Source organism: Motacilla alba, chromosome 2, assembly GCF_015832195.1.
Source record: "Motacilla alba alba isolate MOTALB_02 chromosome 2, Motacilla_alba_V1.0_pri, whole genome shotgun sequence".
Taxonomy (NCBI): domain Eukaryota; kingdom Metazoa; phylum Chordata; class Aves; order Passeriformes; family Motacillidae; genus Motacilla; species Motacilla alba.
Window position 1 is genome coordinate 14,672,656 of NC_052017.1, and position 20,864 is coordinate 14,693,519.

The following is a 20,864-nucleotide window of genomic DNA, read 5'->3' on the forward strand; positions in this document are numbered from 1 at the left end:
CAAGTACAGAAGCACAATCACTGTCCTATTGTTGGCCACACTATTGCTGATACAGGCCTGGACGCCACTGACCTTCAAGTCAGCTTATGTTCAACCATCTGCGCCCCCTCTGACCCAGCGCTTTCAAGTCCCTTACGCTTATTTTCCAGCACAGTTCTTGTACTTTTCAGAGATTCCTTTTTCTGACTTGCCCCCCAAAACCCCCCATCCCACTGCTTAAAAACCATCAGTTTCGGGGACCGGCTGGGAGCGCAACTCCCCCCCGCCAGTGGCTGGCTGGGACGGGGAGGGAAGGCCTCACTCAGCACAGCGCTGCCCGAGGCCGCAGCCCCGCATCCCCGGTGCAGCGCCGCCGAAGCCCAGGCGCAGAACGAGCCCCGGCCCCGCCGCCCCATTCCGTCCCACAGCGCCCGCCCGCCGGCGGCTCCGCCCCTGCGCCTTCCCGCGGGGGTGACGCCGCCGCCCCGCGCCGCGGAGGCGGGACCCGGGCACGGCGGGTGTTCGTAAGTTCCTTCCCCCCGCGGCGGTGGGGCCGCGGCCCGGGCTGGGGGCGGGCGGCGCCGGGGCGCGGCTGTCCCGCTCTCTCCCCGCCTGCGGAGCCGGCTGGCGGCGCGGGGCCGGGAAGCAAGAGGTGGAGGGCTGGCGGTCCCGGCGGGGCGGGTGCCTCCTCTGGCCCTCGCTCGGTGAGCCCGAGGGGTTCCTCGCCGGGCGCTGCCGCCAGAGCTCCGCGCCTGCGGGGCCCTTGGCTCGCCCCGGTACGACATAGCTGGTCCCGCGGCTCGGCCGAGGCGCCGGGCGGCGCGGAGGGCTCGGCAGCGTCCCCCGGGCCGCCGAGGTGCGTGCGGGGCCCGCCCGGCTCCCGCCGCCGGAGCCCGGGAGCGGCGGTGCGGGGCCTGCGGCGCTCGGCCGGGGGCGCCGTGTGAGCCCTGAGCCCGCACGGCCCCCCGAGCTCCGGCCCGGGGGTGTCGCAGCCCGGCCCGGGGTATCAGCCCCGCGAGTGCGGAAACTGCGAGAGGGCGTTACTGCCGTTGTCGGTTCTGATGTTGAAATAAAGACCCGCAGGAAGGACGCGTATGACCGGTTCCTACAAGTCACGGTGGTTGCTTGTACAGCTCACGCTTTTTCTGCGATGGCCATAGGGCGTGAGCTCTGAGGGGTAGCAGTGAGTGCCTCCAGGTCCTGTGGCAGCGTTTGGCTCCCGTGCGGTCCCTGCCCGCGTGAGTCAGAGCTGTGCGCCCAGCTCTGCGCTCCGAGGCCTGAGCGATGTTTCATAACGTTGCTGCTGCTTCCATAAAAGTACAAATACGATGTGCAGTGCTCTCGGGCTCCTTAGGGTTTGGAACTGACGGCCAAAGGCGTTTTGTCCTGTGGCTGCAGAAATGGATGCAGTAAATGAGTGTGTGCAATTTACCGGGGCCTATCGGCTTATGAATCCATTGGAACTTTTAATAATGACATCAGGAGCATGTCCCAGGTTCCAAGTGATCAGATATGTCTGGCATAGATAATATAAGCAGGGAAGCATTTCAAAGCCGCATAAAAGAGTTTTCAGAAGACTGTGCAAGTGTCTACAGCGTGGCAGATTTGAAACAATATGAAAGAGTGACTTGTTTCAATTTATGTTGCCCAAAAGTCCTTCTCTGTTAAAAGATTTACCTAGTTCCATTCCTAAATTAAAATTGAGCTGGTAGCGTCTTGTCCTCAGTTCCTTTCTTCTCCAACATAACTGTTGTTGAAACTTTTTAGTGTGTATTAAAGTCTCAGTCAACAGCCTAGCCCTTAAATGCTGTATAGTTAAGCTAATTATAGTCTTGAATTTTCTTGTACTAATTTATTTGAACCTGTAATATGCCATTAAAAGTGGCCTTTCATGTTATTATTCCCTAATAAAAAGGAAAGAGGAGGATAGGGTAAATGCACAGCTCCCTTGGATCACAGTAGTTTATTGCAGGTTTTTTTCCCCACAGAACTATTCAGCAATCAAAATACTGAGCTGTTGTTCTTTTGTTTGTTTTTTCAATTACTTGATTTTAGCTACTTATTGTTAGTACTAGTTTAAGTTAATCTTTTACAAAGTTATTTTTATGTAAAACAAAATACATCAGGGATGAGTGCATATTTTTTCTGCTTCAATAGCTAGAATAATTGGATTTTTTTCCAGTTTGTCAAAAGACAGAAATGAAAAGGGAGAAATAAAGTGTATGACAAGTCCTATATTTAAAATATTTTTCATAATGATCTAATGTTCTCAGCATTTAATTCTAAAGATATTCTTGCGTAATGATAACTGGAGGATCAGAAGAAAACCAGTGCTATGCAAACGTTTTTAGCTTTTGGGCAGGCTGTTAAATACATTGTGGGGTAGCTGAAGTTGTACTTGAAGTGTTTTTCATAGCATTTAATGAAGAAAATACTAGTTTCTTATGTTTCCTGCATCTCTTTTGTGAGTGCGAATATCAGAACTAGCAATGACTGGGAGAGCATATATGAGATATTTCTGACTTTCTCACTGAAGCCTTAGAAGTGTGTAGTGATTGTCACACATATGTTTTTGATGTACAGGTTCAAGGATTATGTTGTGCTAGGTGGGAGGAGTGTTCTTCATCAGTGACTTGGACTGTTTCAAGCATTTTTATGGGCACAGGTAAAACATTTATAGAAGTGGTTTAATGTTTTAAATGTCTGTATGAAACTGGTGATGGTTTTATGTATTTATTTGCACCTAAGGAGGTAGATGGTGTCAGGTCAAAGTCAAATAGCCAAGTGTTGAATGTAGAACTTGGGTTGGAAGCTGACTGGAAATACTGCTGCAGTTGCAATTAAAGAAACTTAAGAGTTTTAAAAATGCATGGGAAAATCAGAAATGTATGAACTTCCATGAGTTATTTTAGCAATACTTATTCAGATATTTATTACTGTAATCTCTAGTCTAAAGTCTTGTTAATGTATGGTATACCTCAGAGGTGATGCTGTTGTATTGTGGGTAAACATGTTTTATTAGAATTCTTGTTTATTCACTGCTTCCTAAAATGTTTATCTGTTCTATTAAATACGATTTTCTGTCCTTTGCTAAATATATTTCCTGAGATATTGGAACTTTCTGGTTTTGCTTGTTTGTTTTTTATTTCCTTGCAATAGGAACTAAGATGGATGAAATGTTTCATTGGTCATAGCAGCAGCAGGACGAATAAGGTGGGTATGTTGAAAGATTGCAGTAATATCTTTGCAGAGTGTTTTAGATTTTGATTCTGTGTCCATCTGAACACAAAGATGGTTTTTACCTCTGTGTTTGAGTTGCTGTTTATTTGTCCATTTAAAATTCTTTAAGGTCATTGAGGGTGTACTCCATTGGCCTTGTACTCCAGTGAAACTAATTGTTTTCATAATTTCCATAAAAGATATTAGTGGTTCAGCAGCAGGAAAGTATGTTTTGATGCTCATCCTTATTTGCAGTCAAGACAAGACATAGGCCTTATTTGCTAAGACTTAATACTTCATGTTGGCATTTTAATTCACTTACAGAGATCCAGAACATGTTTTACTTAAAAAGATTTTTTAAAAACAAATTTAAAAGATGACCATATAGTTTTACAAGACTAATACTGGCAAATAAGAGAAACAGTGCTGCTTGACTAATAATTGAGCCCTTTCTCATGGAGTATATTTGCATGTTGTTGTCAAAGTTAAATGAATTACAGACTTTTTCACAGTGTAACCACCATTAAATTATATGACAGAGATCTTTAATTTTTTTATTTTTTTAAGTTGAAAAATAAAAAGTTTTGGGTTGTATTTTAGATTTCATTCTTTCTTTTGTAATAAAGAGATTGTTACTGCCAGCTTAAAATGGCATTTTGAGAATGCTGTTGTCTTTGTATTGTATTTGCTCTATGACTGTTCGTCTTGTCACCTTATGAAACCACAGAACATCGGGGTCGAAACCATCCTATTCAAATATCACAAAGTGTGATATTTGCTAATTAAGTGTGTCTTTGACTTATTGTATTATAGTACTGTATTTGCTGGTATTGGTTTGTCCCTAATTGGCCGATTAAACCTAGTGGCAGTAGTATTCAAGCGTTACTTTTTTAAAGAACTGATTTCATGGGTATTTACAGCGTAACTGAGTGTTGTAGGAAAGTTAGCGTGGTTTGTGTAGCAATACATTGTAATCTGATAACTCTTCCAGTTAATATCAAGAACATAATCAAAACACCATCAACCTCACTGTGGTACAACTGTACTGTGTATTGGACAAGGATGTGAAAGGGCGTCAATTAAGGAAAGATTATCTTTGCTTTGTCACTTCAGTCTTTTACCATTTTAGGAAAGAATGTTTTCCTCACCTGAACTGTGAACTGTTCTTTTTCTCTTTGGTTCTTTTCTTGCATCTTTTTGAAGGCTATGCAGTACTGAAAGCCTTGCTTGAAGGGAGGCTGGCTCGTGTCCTCATACCAGAAGTTGTTTAGTAGTTAGCTGTTAGTTTACCTTGAATTGTTGCACAAATGGAAAGGAAAGAATGTAATCAATAGCTTAGTCCATCTTTCAGAATTGTAATACATTGTGGTCACTTAATCTGTGGTTAAACTTTTATTTTTGCAAAATAATAAGATTTTTTTTTTTCATTAAATCATATAAAGAGTAAAATTATGGAGTATTGAATCATAAACATGCCTTTTTTTGAAGTGTGACTTTTAGAGGCTGCTATAGAATGTTAATTTCTGTGTATGCATCATGTTTCATTCTGTGGTAGCAGTTTAATTGTTTTTCAGAAAGTCTAAACCCAGGATTGTTGGTTTAGAAAAATTGTCATGGTTAATGCCAAGAAGAGGTCATGTGGTGAGCTTCAGAGCTGGACTATCCCAGCCCTGCTGAAGAGCCTCAGTCACAGCAAGTCACTGGGGAGACAGGAGTATTCTTGTGGCTCACTTGGGTATTAGCCAGGAGGAACAGGTGCTAAAGAGAGGGAAAAGCAGCTTGGAAAATTTGTTTGATAAGTAAAGGAGTTGTGGGGGAAAGAAACAACTTCTAGGAGACTTAGGATCTATCACTGAAATTGGTTTGGGATATTAGCTTGGTTGTAAGTTACAGTTCCAGGGAATATTTTTGCTGTTCAAGTGTGGGTGGCAGAGCAGTCAAGAGCTGTGCTCCCATACTCAGTCTTTTTCATGAAGCCCTTTGTTGCCAGTAGCTGAATGCTGAAATGTCTGTAGAAATTATTTATTGGTTTTATGTGACCCCAAAGCAGAAACCAAATAATAAAAAAACCCCCTCAAAGGTGCATTGTCTTAATTTTTGATGCATTATTAAGCTGTTAAGGACAATTGCTGCAAGGGACTGTGTCTCTTCTTCAAAGGATCTTTCTCTTGGGCCAATTCTATGAAAATGGTGTATGGTGACAAATTACAGCTTAGACTGATATAATTGCTTTTATTCCTGTGCTTCTTTGCCACTTCACTTCCCTTATATGTATGTTTGTGGTTATTTGGGATGAACTGTAGAAAATAGAGATTTTACAAAAAATGTTACTGATTTTTATAGTTTTGAGCACAATTCAGTCTTCTGCTAAATGATATAGAACTTAATTTTGGTGGATTTTTTTGGCCGTGACTGGTTGACCTCCTAAGGGAGACTACAGTCTGCTGCCTGTAAGGGTGTGTGATCTCAGATTTATATCAGGCTGTCCTGTCAAAAGAGTGCTGCACACACCAAGACATGAAGTTCTGACAGTTTTTGCTCTTCTTCAGCTCAATCAAAACAGAACTGCTGGTCAAGGAATAAGGTAGATTCATGTTTTTAGGAAGCAGGGCAGTAAAGCTGAACTACCCAACGTTTGTCTCTGCTAATCATGTGCAGTGTCCTAAAGATAAAACTATAACACCCCTCAAAATATTGTTGGGGTCAATGGATGAGTTTATAGAAATCTGCATAGTCCTGTTGTGTATGTAAGTGTGGTACTCTGTGTATGATGAATCAAGCACTTGGAAGTTAGCAGCCTGCCATTAAAATAATATGGATGTTCAGTGGGTTGTGTTGCTTTTGTCATCAACAGATTTTGAGGCTTTACTGAAGCAGGAAAACAAATCAGTATTGGATTTAGAAAAAAGGAACTGTTCTATATTATAGGACTCAAATGGAGACCACCCAAATGCCTTCAGCTGGTTTTTGTTATTTTCACAAATAGTTTGTTCTTTTAGCAGAGTGTTTAAGAACAGAGAGTCAGGTCAATCGCTCTATTATGTTTTTCCCTAAACAGCAATATTAAGGAAATGTTACAATATTGCTCATAATTGAGAAAAAAAAAAGTCTTACAGATTCTCTTGGTTTTTTTTTTTTTTTAGTTTCCAGAGAAAAATAGTGATAGGCTGTTGTGATTTCAAATCTTCAAATTAGAAATGTAATGCACTGTGTTTTTGGAAACTTTCTGTAGTTTTGGCTGGATTGTACCTTGTAAGGGCCAGTATAGTTATCTATTATATTTTATGGTATTTAGCAAGTTAATTCAGAGATGTTATATATTTTCCATAGTTCTGGTAGGATAAGAAGGATGCAGAATATTCTTGTCCTCCATAGAATGAATTATCTTTCTTACAGTCTTAGTAAAAATACAGCAGACCTACCCTTTGAAAAATTGACTTGTTTTTGTGCCAAAGCATGCTTGGCTTCTCATTGAAGACCTAAAAGCAAACAGTTACCTTTGCTTAGTGTGTGTTGGTGATCTCCAGTAAACCAGTGATTTTCTTTCTGGGAGGGTACCCTGATAGGCAAATGACAAAGGTTTGCAGACTGTAATGGGTGAGATACAAAGAAGAAATTATGCTGAAGGGCAAAAAAGCAAAAGACTACCTCACCCCAAATGATGTCTTGGCATGTTAGTTATGCCACATACTCAAAGTAGGGGACTGTGTGTTAAAAATCTTGTTTCTTCTCTTCTGATACTTGTGTTCATACTTCCAATCAAACTAAACCAAGTGTGATGGAGTATAAAATGCTATGGTAAAAATCAGTATCTTACTGTCATACAGCATGCCATCACAGTGGATGGGGTGCTGGATGCCTCTAAAAAGGATGCAGAGAAGACAGGAATCAGTGAAGAGTCTAAAAAAGGAATCTCTGGGGATGGAAATTTGCTTTTATAAAGAGAAATTGGACAAAAAAAAGTATTATTTAGCCTTTGAAAGGCAGTGAATATGGAGAAGTATAACACAAGTACACAGAAAGATGAATTGTTTGAAGCTTTTGTTTTGTTGGTTCATGCTGTAAGAGTAAGGGGACATCCTGTGAAATTAGGGTGACAGAGTGAGAAAGGAAACTGGAGAGGATCTATTTCTTAATAAACTGGTAAGACTGAGCTCTGCAGTTTAGGGATAATTTTAATATAGAAAAATTCTAATAGAAATTGGATAAGTTAGAGTGTAAGAATATTTACACAGGCTCAGGTTACCTTTTCTCCTGAAAGAATATAATCCCTCATCTTTTTGTCACTTGGAAAATTATTTTTTCCATCATGATTTTTAATAAAGCTCATCTAAAAACCATGTGTTGATGATGTGAGTAAAGGAATGAAGTCCATCCCTAGTTTGTTTATAGGAGAAAGAGTTACAGCATCTGTAATTTGTTTGCTCTCTTTCCCTGTATTGGGTTATATCTAGATGAGGTACCCACTAGGTAATATGTCTACTTCCCTTGGTAGGATGCACTGATTTACTTTGTTCCTCTTGCAGATGTGCATATTGGAGAAAAGGTTTTGCGGATTAACATCAGGCTCCTCATGAAATTGGAAAGAATTTATGTAGGCCAGTTGTTTTTGTGACTTGTTATTCGTGAGACACTGTTGTGTTCAGCTTTGATTTTTCTGTTGCCTGGGCTCGTGCATTAAGTTGGTGTTCCTGCAGTAATTTAATTTGAGTCAGTACACAAGTTTGTTCTGTACCTAGAGTGATGGAATATTTTGGGAGGATGAAATGAGCTAACGCTGGCCTTCGGTGTCAGCCTGCCAGCTCCCAGCAAGTATGTAAAAAGTCATAAAAATAGCAGTGGGGGTATCTTAATTAAATGAGCATGCTTGTCGCTGTGCCAGTCTTTTCTCTTGGCATGGTTCAAGTCCTAGAAACTGTTTTCTTTCAGTCTCTATCAAACTCAAATATAAAACTGTGTGATAAAAGCATCAGGAGCAGTGTTCAACAGGAAAAGACTACGGAATCGGCTTTTTCTCATTCCCACTTAAATGTCCTTTTCTCTCCGTTTAGTGCAGGCTGCAGTTTTTACTTTTGGTGTGTTTAGCAGCAGATTGAGTTAAATTTGTTGTATTTGGCTCTAGAGCAGCAAAGAGCAGATGTCACGGAGGTGCCATGACAGGAATAAAAAAATTCAGAAGGCTTGTGGGAATTTGGGGGTGAGAGGGAAGTCTTCCTCCTATTTTTTCCATGCTAGAATCTGTATTATAACATTTAGAGCTGGCATTCAGTTCAAAACATGCCGTGCTGCAAGGGCTGATGCACTGACGCAGACATTCTTTCCCACAGCTCAAATTATGGAAACAGAGTTTATTTATAAAATAAAACATGCCTGTGAAATTATAATTGATACCTTAATTACAGGGAACTTGCCTGAATGATGGTAGCTTAGCAATCCGTGGGACATTTTCCTGGCTTAGAATAGCCACGATTTATACTGAAACATTTTCTCTGCGTGAATCCTAGAAATGGAATTCCCCTGTCAAGGCAGAAAAACTTCAGTAACTGAGAGGTGCTCTGCCAGAGATGATAAGTCTAAAGTAACAGTCAACTTTTAAACATTATTTAGGGTTTGAACAGCTGAAATGGACACTTTGCTATTCTGGATTGTCACTACTTGAAAAATACGCATTTAAAAGCCACCGCTACGTGTTGCCATTCTTTACATAATCAGGTGGGTCCCAGATGTATATGGGATCCTGGAGAAATTTCTTGCTTTGGATTATTTTATTTCACTTATGTAGATTAACATAATGCTCTGAAAATTAGTGGTGGCTTCTTTCTTTAAATCTTACCTTATTAAGGGCCATTTCTGAAAATACCTGGTGTAGTTTGTTAGTTAGCTGCCTGATTGCTTGTTTATTTCTCTTTCTTTCTCACATCGTTGTTTTTCATTCATCATCTACTTGCACTGCGAGAGCATATATTGCCACAGTATAGTTTGTAGAAACATAAATATGATGTAATTTACATCATATTTACATAATTTTGATTGCATGTTGCTGTGTTTGAAAATTGTGCCGGTTCTCTGTTGTTGTATGTGTAGGATGGTGTACTTGATATTTTTGGAGAAATGTTTTTTTCTGTGGGGAAAATTTTTTATTTACACAGTGATCTGAAAGGGAGGACAGAAATAAATCTACTTTTCCTTGAGATGGTACTCACTGATCTTGCATTAGTGTTTTAGTAAATCATGTTGACTCCTGCTTTGGGTCTTCTGTTCTGGTGGTGAAGCTGAACTCTTGTCTAGCTGTTATAATTTGCTGGGGAGATGGGATTTGAAATAAAAGGAATATATGTTATTGTGCATTTAGTAAGGATATAAAGTCTGACTTTTTTTTACAAAGCAGTTAGTATAGTGGGGTCACTTGACAGAAGCATCATATGTGTAAGGTGTATAATGTACATGCTCTGTTCTCCTCTACATAGTCCTGAGTAGAGTGTGCTGCTGTTCAGGTTTGAGAACAAATTTCCCATTTGCTGAAGAAAAATGTCAGTGTGCTGCTAAAAGAACACAGGACTAACTTGCCTGTTGGCTGTAATATGTTGAGTTTCTTAGCTAGACAGCTAATTTCAGTGACTTGAAAGTGACAGGCCTGGAGATAATTGTGGTCGGAGCTGCTCCAAGAGGATTGAGTGAAGCCTTTTGGATTTCCTAAATGATAAGGAAGCTGGGTTTGAGCAACAGCTACTGGGATGTGGTTGTGATATTTTATGAAAATCCCTTTGCTAGGATTTTCTTCTCCTGAGAAGCTGAGAGGGCCTCAGCTTCAAGTGTGAACAATTTGTTATCTGCTACTGTGGAAGGCAGCAGGTGCTTTCTCGATTGGTCAATGTGGGATGTTTCTACTTGGTGGCCAATCGAGGAGGCAGCAGCTCTGGACTCTCTGGGAGTCACAGAACTTTATTATTCATTCCTTTCTATTCCTGTCTTGCCTTTTGATGATTCTTTTCTCTCTGTTCTTTGTAGTATAGTTATAGTGTAGTCTTCTTAAATGTAATATATATCATAATATAATAAACCAGCCTTCTGAAATAGAGTCAAGATTTCTCCTTCCCTTCATCAAGTCCTAACTGCCCAGAAGACCCACGGTAATACTGGGAGGGTTTTTCAGGCACTGAGTTAGTCTAGTCCAGTGCAGGATTTTTCACCTCTGACCAGTTTAGAGCATGTATTGCCTAAGGTGAGCTGGTGAAACTAACAGTTTTCGTGCGTTTGATTAGCATCATTTATGTTTGCCCTGAACTTAATTTCTTACAGCTATTTTTCACCAGGCTGTCAAATTTCTTTGTGTCAGAAAGACTTCGTGACCACAAAAAAAAGTTAGAAAAATGGTTATGTTGTGGATTCTGTATTTAAAGACTGTGTTCTAGAGCATTTAAGTAATTAAATATTTGTAAGGTTTCTTTTACATGATAAGATTTTGCTTCATAAGAAGCATGAAGCTGTAGAGTGTTTAGGCTAGATCAAAGTTGTACCTGTTTTATTTCTTTTTTAATGATTTCATGCAAGTGTCAAACCTACATTTATGTACTAGCATGGTTTGAAGATAGCTGGGTATTGTGAAGAGAGCTGGTCTAGTGTTTTATTAAGGTATAATTGATCTAATTCACTGTGAATGTTTTGAAACCTTTTTGAAGGTATTTTTTGCCTCTAAAAATCTTCAAATATTTGGTATGAAATATTGCTGTTTATTAGAAAGTGAAATTTTGAAATTTCTGTTCAGTTTTGAAAACTTGCTTTTCTTTTTCAATTTTAAAATTATTCTACACTTACAGAAATGTAGATACCTTTGAAAGATTTAGCTGATCAGCTTTTGAGAAGCATAAGAATTCCTTAGATTAATAATAACACTAACAAAATTGATGAAAACTGAATCTACAACTGGTTTGTTCTTGGTAAGTCTTTTCCTGTTCCAGCAATCTCTTCATTTTGGAAAAGCAAAAAAATCAAAAACTATAAAATCTTAGTTATACAAGTTGGGGAATAACGGGTTTGACCATCATCAAAAATGCAAGTCAAGGAAAAAGAATGAGGTATTGATGGTAGTATCTAAGAATTTGTAAAGCATCTTCCTCCTAGAAAACAACAAGTAAAAAAATAATTTGTGAAGTAGACTGTACCTATAGACTATTGCAAGTATCTTATCAGGGGAATAGGACAGGCTGAGTATCCTGAGCCTTATTTAACCCTGAGGGATTTCAGTGATGAGAGATGTAATTAACTTGGGCATGTGAGCATTTTTTTTTTCAAAGTGGAATTATGTTTTAAAGTGTTCAATAATGAAAACGATTCATTTGAATTCTCTTCATATTATTTCAAACACAAAACACTAGAAAGACCATTTCCAAAATATTTATTAATAATTGCAAAATTAATATATAAACCTAAAGAATTCATAGATGTTAGTAATGGTTGAGAGAGAACAGCCATGCTTGCCTGATGGAGGATATTTACAGAGAATGGTTTCAGGTTTTCTTTACTGGCCTCTCTCTCTCCAAGACTTGTGTGTCACTGGTGTAGTTACCTGATAATTCAGTTTTTGGTAATTATCTTTAGAAATCTGCTCTGGATTGGGAAGGATAAAATGTTTAATGTGTATACTTGCAGTGAGGAAGGCACTGAGTGGGAATATTAACTCGTGTTAGGTTGGTTGATTGTAGATGTCCCCAAAAGAGGAAGTTTTAAATTTCTATTGAGATCTAGTCATATTACAAATAACTGTATTTAGAAGCATAGTAATTTTCAAAACTGGTATCTTTGAAATTCACTTTTTCATTACAAAGTGGTTTCACAGTCCCAAAATATGACATTTTTTACTTTAGGGATTTTAAAGTTGCTTACATTTCTTACTAGAAATAAAGTGAATGCCAGTAACCTCCCAATTGAAGAGCATTACTTGTAGTAGAACACTAGAATTGTGGAATAGCCTGAGTTGGATGGAGCCCACAAGGATCACTGATTTCAACTCCTACAAGTTTTTAGATACAAATTCTGCAGAGGTTTCACAAAGAGCAGATGTGGCCCGGTGGAAAATGTCGATTTGCAAAGGAATCATATGCAGTCCCCACTGTGAGCCACAGTGCTGCTTAAGGGTGCAGCAGATGAGTCAGTTGCAAATTCTTGTGTTGAGAGGAATGCTCAGTTTCTGACGTGCTGCCTACACTTGGGAGGTACAGGGAACCCTTCCCATGGCTGTTGCCACCAACGCATTTGCACAGTAATAGCCCTTGTAGGCAGCTCCTGGCTTCTGACAGACTTCAGTCAGCTCACCTGGCTGAAAATAGGCTGTGGTTTTAAACACATTGAACTGAAAAAACCACACAGTATCACTGGGAGTATTTTTGCTTTGCACGTACAAGTCCTTTGAAAACAGAATATCTTGCAACAATATTGAAATACTTTTTTCTAACCGATGAACAAACAGAACACAGTGTTATCTGCTGTGGATAGATTCATGTTGCATTTATAGCCATTGAAAAGCAAATGGCTTATCCACTACTGCAGTTTTTTTGGCTAACATCTTGTATGAATATTGTACTGCTAAATCTTTAATCTGCTGTGGAGACAGACAAATTTAGGAGAAACGACTTTAATCTTTGAAGAACGTGTATTGACTGGGAAAGCTAGTTCGGTTTGTTTTTGCAAATCACCAACCCTTGGAAGTGGGATTAAGTTTAGTGCAGGAGAAGATGGAACTTTCCCTTTGTCTCCAGAGTGAGGTCACAGTGCTTGTCTCTTTTCAGCTTCCATCTCACTAAAATGATAGAAAATATAATTGTTTCATGTTTCAGTTTTATCTCCTGAAGAATGGGAGTTATGGTTACTTGTGCAGGCTGTAATGTCAGCAATTACTTCTTGTCCTTGTTGCTTTTTTACTGCACTGTCTATGCCTTATTTGCATGCCCTAGTTGAAATTCTCATGTGCTGCTTTTGTATTTTCTTCTTTTTTTGCCCTTGATTTTATTTATTTAGAGATTCGACTGTGCAGGTAGCTGAGTAGACTTCAGCCGTGCAGGAATTGGTTGTGCATGTGGCATTATTGATGGCAAAATCGCACCCACCTTAGATGTGAAGGCAAGGAAAAGGAAACAAAACATAATCCAACAGTAAAGATGAGAAAAGAAAGGCTTTGGTAGTAAAGGAAGGTAGAGGGGAACACCTGAGTCACAAGATTGGAAGAAAAGGTAAAGTGATACACTGCTTCTGGCAGTGCAGTGTGTCATGATACTATTCTGATTTGTAATTTTAAGAACAGCTAAAGAAGTGTGTTGCTTGAATAAGGTAATTCACTGATTCTTTTTTTTTAATTGTAAAGGTATCTTTTAATCACATTTTTCAGTAGAGCAGATACACACTAGGACTCATTTTAGGGGACCATATTTTTGTTTAATGAGGATATATTTATGGTAATTTTAATCAATAAATTAATAAAACCAGTAGTGCTTGGTTGCTTTATTGCTCATCTCTTATCTGACTGGGATTATGCACAGCATTAGGTCTTGGTAGATTTGAAGGTGTGCTGTTTTCCTTATTGAGTAGCTTAGGAAAAAATCTCATCTGACTAAAATGGATCCCAGTTCTGTGTGAAGGACAGGTGTGTGATCACTGTTCACTTTCCAATATCACACTTGAAGGCTTTCTGACTAGACTGAACTACAGTCAGGTCACTCAAATTCCCTCATGTCCCTAGAGAATAGAAATTGTTTTACTAGCAAATGCATGGAGTACTTTGAGCCCTTTCTGCTGAGTTACGGGGTTTATTTCAGAATTTGGGAGATGAATTTTTATGGAATAGGTAACTGAGAGAGTTAGCATTCTTGCTTGAATAATGCCCTTCATATTTTGGACAGAGATTTTCTTGACTAAATAAGAACAAGATATTTGACCATTTTCTAGAGAGAACACTGTTTGGTCAGCGTAAATTTAAAAGAAAATTCCAGAAGAGACAACTGACCGTTCATATGTGATGTTTGCAACTTTTTCATGTTTCTTCTGGGCTTTAATTGTACTGCAAAATGGCAAGAAGAAAGACCAGGGGTTTTGTTCTTTTCATGGAGGTGTAGCTTTATCACATCGTTGGGAATTTATAGCCTAGTAATATATAGTGTTTTTTCCATTCCTGCATTTTGCAATTGGTTTGTACAGCCTTACAAGCCGGCAGCTGAGAGCTCACTTTTTCATGATTTTTTTTGGCAGGAAAGGGTTACTGTTCACATTTCCTGTGTAATTCCTTCTGATCTTGCTGGGCTGTAATTACTTTCTTGATGTTAAACATTCCCAGGCTCCTATAACCTTCTAGCCTGCTTGCACTGGCCAAGTTTGTCCCAGGTGATCATGTGGGCGAACCTCCTGTTTTTGAGGATAAAAATCTCTCCTTCCTGTGTAAGATAGGCTACATACTCATTGCTTTGCTGTGCAATCCCAAGAGAAATCTTTTAAAAAATAATAATAAGGTAGCACATCACTCTTTTAGAGTCAGACTTAGCAGCCAAAATGCATCACAAATCAAGTGTGTGGGTTTAGAATTTGCTGAATCTTGGTTGAATGACTGCGAGTTCACATTGAAGATTATTTTTTTTCTTAATACATTTGGAAAATAGGTTATGATATAAAAAAGACAGATTTTGACTGTAGCTTCTTACTTTTGACCATATAATTGGCAAATCTTTTTAAGCTTGTTTGAATATAGAACTACTTAGCTGAGCCTTCAGGAATCTTTTCTTTTGAATTCTTTGCAGTAGCAGCATATTAAAAAAAAGAACCAAAACAAAAAAAAACTGCCAAGAATCTTACTCAGTTCTGTCTTTCTTACATAGTTCAGTTATCCTGTGTTTCTTCTGATTTTCACTTTTAGTATATAAACAGTAAACCCAAGGTATTATTTTGTTTTTAAATAGAAGTGACTGTATACTACTGAAAATGTTGACTTCAGAGGTGTGGGAACTGAAGTGTTCTGTTTTGCAAAGGCACCAAAAGGGTTTCTGTGCTGCTCTTCAGCTTTAATGTAGAGGAGACACCTGTAAGAATGTGAGTGAAGTTTGTTTGCCATGACCTTTATGCTGTTTTCTTACAGTGCCACGAAAGATGAAAGGTTGTGATGGCAGGGTTTTTTTAGGGTGTGAGGAGTTGTAATGTGCTGATACATTGACACTGGTGAATGTTGTGTTGGTTTGTTTTTTAGTTTTTTTTTTTTTACTGACAATGTCAGAGAAAGTAGTTGGAGTTCTGTGCTCTATTGGTTCAAGAAGTAGCCTGAATTTTGATACTTCAGTTAAGAGCAATCTCATTATCTTATTATTCTGTTATAGGTAACTTTTCTGTCATAACACTAGTCTTACTAACTTGTGCATTTAATTGGCTGCTTTGTGAAATTCTCAGGCTGCAAGTAATTCTATTTTGTTTAGCTGTATTATTGTACTTGCAACACAGATACTCAGAAGTCTTCCCAGTAACTGACTGAAGTCTTGTGAATGTGTAACTGTGAGCTCAATGGGATTATGTGATTGTACCTAGGAGAAAATAGTTTGTAGGTAATAAATTGTATCCGTTTGAGCCCTCTTCTTAATTTAATTCTCATGCACTCCAATGCTTGTGCTTTAGTATATAAATAGAAATTAAAACAGTTGGCATATGTGTTTTTGGCTGTGCTGCTATGCTAGTGAACAATAGGAAAAATATATTTTAATGAAAATGTCTTTAATCTTTTCAGGAAGTCTTAAATTTGACACCTTAGTTACAATTGGAATGCAGTCAGTATTCTGTCCAGTTCTTAACTGCATACTCCATCATGTAACCGGGAACATGACTGTCAGATCTGTCTATTTTTGTTGTTGAACCCGATGTTCTTATGGGGTATTATTCAACACAGAGAAATCCAGTGCTGGCATAAAGTATTTATACAGTAGGTATGTGAAAAAAACCGTGAAGCACTAGATGAGTATAACTGGTCAGAGAGGATGCTGCTTGTAATTTCCCGTTACATAGTCATTTTATTGTGGCCTGCTTGTCATCTTCAGATACTTGAGATTCGTTAGAACACTTTGTATGTGCATTTGAGTGGGTTTACCTTTGCATATCCATAAATTATGAAAACACTGATGAATTTAGAGTTAGTTGAGAGGCAAAATCTCCTGAGGCCTGTTTTCCATCTAACAGGACGTGTAGTTCATCTTGCCATTCATTTTACCTGTTTAATTTTGCTTCTTCTTAGATGAAGGCAGAGAAGAATTACTCACTATGTTGTAATTAAACGTAACCTGTTTTGAATTTATTTTGTAAAATACTTAGAATGTAACCAGCCAGACTCTTTATTATTAATTTCACCTTCGTGGTGGAAAGTACCCTGAGTGGTAATGAATTTTCTTTCATGAAAAATTTGTGGTTTGAGTCTATGTGAATTGCCTCTTGCTTTTTGTATAGAAGTCATGTTACAGGATGTAAGCTGGTTCTGTTTATCCTCTGTGTGTGTTCATGTTGATCTAGTGATTTAACATAACTCTTGTGGACTTCAATGTCTGGAATGTACTGGAGGCAAGGTGGTGCGTATAGCTGTGATGCAGGGAAGAATGGGACCTAACCTTAAGTGTATTTAGTGCAGAGAAAGAAACTCTGGTTTTAACAAGCTGCTATAGAAATAAGGAATGATTTGAATTAGGGGAGCTTTTAAGCTTTCAGACAATGTAGTCAACTGTATTTTTATATTCAGAGTTGTTCCCTCTTAGGAGGACGTGTAAATTACTGTTGTGACAAAATGCATAAACGTGTCTAGGATTTGATAGTAATTAATTCATTTTACTTATCTAAGGATAGATTAAGTGCCTTGGTTTGAAACTGGCTATAAAAAGTAACATGTAAACAAATTTAACACACATCCGGTGAAATAGCACATTTGGTAGAACTGAAGGCGCTTTGTTTTCAAATGCAGTGGTTTCTCACTTTCAGTGTTCACAAGCTGTTTAGTCACAGAGTGCCTCTTGTCTGGTTTTTTAGGACACATTTATCTCCATGGCTTTCTTGACTTGAACTCTATATGATAGAGTCTTAAGTACTGCTAAAATGTTGATGAATTATGTTGTTTGCCATTGGTGTGTAGAAAGAACCACAGACTATCCTGAGTTGGAGGGGTCCCACAAGGATCATCAAAGTCCAACTCCTGGGCCTTCACGGGGCAGCCCAAAGAGTCACACCCTGTGCCTGAGAGCATTGTCAAGCATTTCTTGAAGTCTGTCAGGCTTGGTGCTGTGAACATCTCCCTGGGGAGCCTGTTCCAGTGCCCAACCACCTGCTGGATGAACAACCTTAACTAACATTCAGCCTAAACCTTCCATGACACAGCTTCAGGCCATTCCCTGATGTTCTGTCACTGGTCACCAGAGAAGAGAGATCAGTGTCTGTCCCTCCTCTTATCTTTGTGAGGAAACTGTAGACTGCAATGAGGTTTCCCTTCTGTCTCCTCCAGACCAGGTGACCTCAGCCACTCCTCACATAGTTTCCCCTCAAAGCACTTCACCATTTTGTGCGTCTCCTTTTTATATTTTCTAACAGCTTTGTCTTTCTTATACATCGTGGTGCCCAAACTGCACACAGGCCTCAAGGCCAGGCTGTGCCTGTGCAGAGCAGAGTGGGACAATGCCCTCCCTTGCCCGGCTGGCCATGCTGTACCTGATGCCCCCCAGGGAGGCCCTACAGAGAGATCTTGACAGATTAGAGGACTGGGTACCCACCAGCCACATGAAGTTCAACAAGGCAAAGTGTTGATTCTGTTCCTGGGATGGGGCAACCCTGGATGTAGAGACTGGGCAACGAGAGGCTGCAGAGCTGTGCCACAGAAGGGGACCTGGGGGTCCTGGGCCATGGCAAGCTGAACCTGAGCCAGCAGTGCCCTGGCAGCCAGCAGGGCCAGCCCTGTCCTGGGGGGCGTCAGGCACAGCATGGCCAGCAGGGCAAGGGAGGGCACTGTCCTGCTCTGCTCTGCCCTGGGGCGGCCTCACCTCCAAGTGCTGGGGGAAGTTCTGGGTGCCACAATATGAGAAAGGTACAAAACTGTTCGAAAGCAGAAAAAGGAGAGCCACAAAGATGGTGCAGGGCCTTGAGGGGAAGCCGTGTTAGGAGTGGCTGAGATCACTTGGTCTGTTCAGCCTGGGGGAGAGGAGACTGAGGGGGAGACCTCACTGCAGTCTTGTGAGGGGAAGAGGAGGGACAGGCACTGATCTCTTCTCTGGTGACCAGTGACAGCACATGAGGGAATGGCCTGAAGTTGTGTCAGGGGGCGTTTAGGTTGGATATGCAGAAAAGATTCTTCACCCAGAGGGTGGTTGGTCACTGGGACAAGCTCCTCAGGGTCACAATACCGAGCCCAATGGAATTCAAGAAGTGTCTGTGCAATGCTCTCATGCACATGGTGTGACTCCTGGCCCTGCACAGCACCAGCCCCAAGAGTTGGACTCTGTGATCCTTGTGGGTCCCTTCCAACACAGCTTATTCTGTGATTCTGTATTCTTAAGTCTTTTTAATTTTATGATTTTAGATTAACAGTCATGAAAACAGAGAACCTGACAAGGTATTTAGCAATTTGAAAGATATTAGGAAACAGAATATGCTGTATCCTTATTATACATGTGTTTCTCCTGTATAGAAAGAGTTCTGTTCTTGTCATCTGCTCTCATGCTTGAAGTAATTTTTTCTTTGTTATCTGGTAAATGTATATATGTTGTCTAAATTTTTTACTTATTGGAGGCTTCTTTTAAAATTCCCATCCAAAGCTTCATATTTCAGAAACTTAAGCTCAATTCTTACACCTCTATAAAATGAATTCGGCTTCCAGTCTGTGAATTTTCATGATACTTGAATACCATAGGTGCTGCAGCTATTGCAGTCAACACTTTTAAAAATACTTGCAAATTAAATATGTATGTAGCCAGAAATACTGAAAAAAAAAATGTACTTATTTATCTTTGAAGGTAACTGTCATCAATGGAAATACTTAGTTTTTTAGATTCATCACAGGACTGTGGGTTTGAAGGGAACTCTTTGTCACTGCAATTTTGTGTTTCATTTCTGAGGTTAATTCAGTTCTTACTTGTGGCATGATCATTGACATTTACTTGGTATGGGCCATGAGGCCTGCATGCAGCAAGTGAATTCACACAGAGCAGAAATAGCTTAGAAGAAAAGTGCAAAATGTCTTTGGCAGTTATCACCATTATTTTTAATCTCCCCTCCTCCCTTCCAGTGCCCTAAAAAGAAATAGTTGAGCTGGATGAATCAATGTTTGATACAGAGGACCATGCAGATTGTTGGCATGTACCCAGTGCACATCTCAAAACTACAAAGTTTACAACACAGGTCTTGCATTATTTCACTACTAGTGAAAGGTGAATGACTTTGAAGAGCAGAAGTGATTGTGGTAGAAATAATATGCAGGGTTTTCTGCTTTGCTGCAAGGGAAGCATTGATTTTTGTTTTTACAGAAATACGTTTGGTAATGTTCTTTCCATATTAAAACCCTTATCTAAATCTTAAACAATACCGTGTTCTGTGTCCAGGCTTGTATATTTTGCTATTTAGTGCAAGTTTTTGAGATAAAGCAAAACGGTAGATTAAAAAACCAAATCACAGGTGTGTAAAGAAAACTGTAGCTGACTGAAGTAATTTGTATGTTAAAACATGTTTAATGAGTGTTGACTAGAGAACCTCTGAAAAATGAAATGTCACATTAAACCTTACAGACTTTTCTGTGGTCTTGTATATTAAATGTTCTGTTGCCTGCTTGAACAGTTCTCACAATTCAGAAGACAAGTAGAGTAGTACTGTGCCAGTGTTTTTTATCTAAAAAAAATGTATTGGAGACTTTTTTTCAATGTAATTCAGATCCTAGAAAGATGAGCAGTTTCTTAAAAGTCATTCTGTATTCAGTAAAGAAAAATTATGTGAATTCAGCCTGAGAATTCAGGTTTTGGGAGCTTGTGCTGATAAATCACCCAGCCACTAATCAATTTTTTAAGCTTCGAAAAGAATCCTTCATATCTATCTGACAGTTTTCAAACAAATAAAAGCCACTCTGTTGCCTTCTGTACGGGTTTTTCGTTCTAAGGCATGTAGAATAAATAGAGCAGGTGTGTTAGGAGCTGTGATCTAATTTTGCAGGTTGGGAGCCAAGTACAAGTTCTGCATGCACATACCTCCAGCTTTAGTCTTTGAAAGAAGAGCAGACTTGAAAAACAAGGAGTACTTGAGCATAAAAATGTGACTTGCTTGACACCTACTTTATCATTTAGTTACTCCCGGAACAATTCTTCTCTTAGGAAACATGATTTGTTTGGTTGAAACAAGGTAAGGAAGGGAGTGAAGCAATGCAGTTTTAAAGAATGGGGAGCTGATGATGGCAAGCACTGTATGGCTTGGAGACAGGAGATTAAGGAGGTAAAGTTATTAATAAAATCTGTGGGCAGTAGAGTACAATGGAGTTCTTTAAATATAGAGGATGTTCTTGAAGGGTACAAAAGCTTAGTAGTGATAGAAGTCCAATACTGGGCAAGGATGATAAATTTCTGCTGTGCAGACAAAGACATAAATATTCAATAAATATTTTGTTCTGTATTCAGAAAAGGCTGGATGATGCTTTT

General features: G+C 39.4%; 1 protein-coding gene across 7 annotated transcripts in view; it reads left to right on the forward strand.

Moving 5' to 3' along the window:
• The first annotated feature begins 370 nt into the window (after nt 1–370).
• The window catches only part of ZNF438 (zinc finger protein 438), a 53,849-nt gene continuing 33,355 nt past the window's right edge, over nt 371–20,864 (forward strand). For 3 of the 7 annotated variants that reach the window (XM_038127723.1, XM_038127722.1, XM_038127724.1), the window contains exons 1-2: nt 1,108–2,644; nt 3,139–3,192. The gene's annotated coding sequence lies outside the window, so the exon portion shown is untranslated. Of the gene's footprint in view, nt 504–548; nt 836–1,107; nt 2,645–3,138; nt 3,193–20,864 lie in introns of those variants that run through there. The other 4 variants (XM_038127717.1, XM_038127721.1, XM_038127719.1 and 1 more) reach the window with 4 other exon arrangements.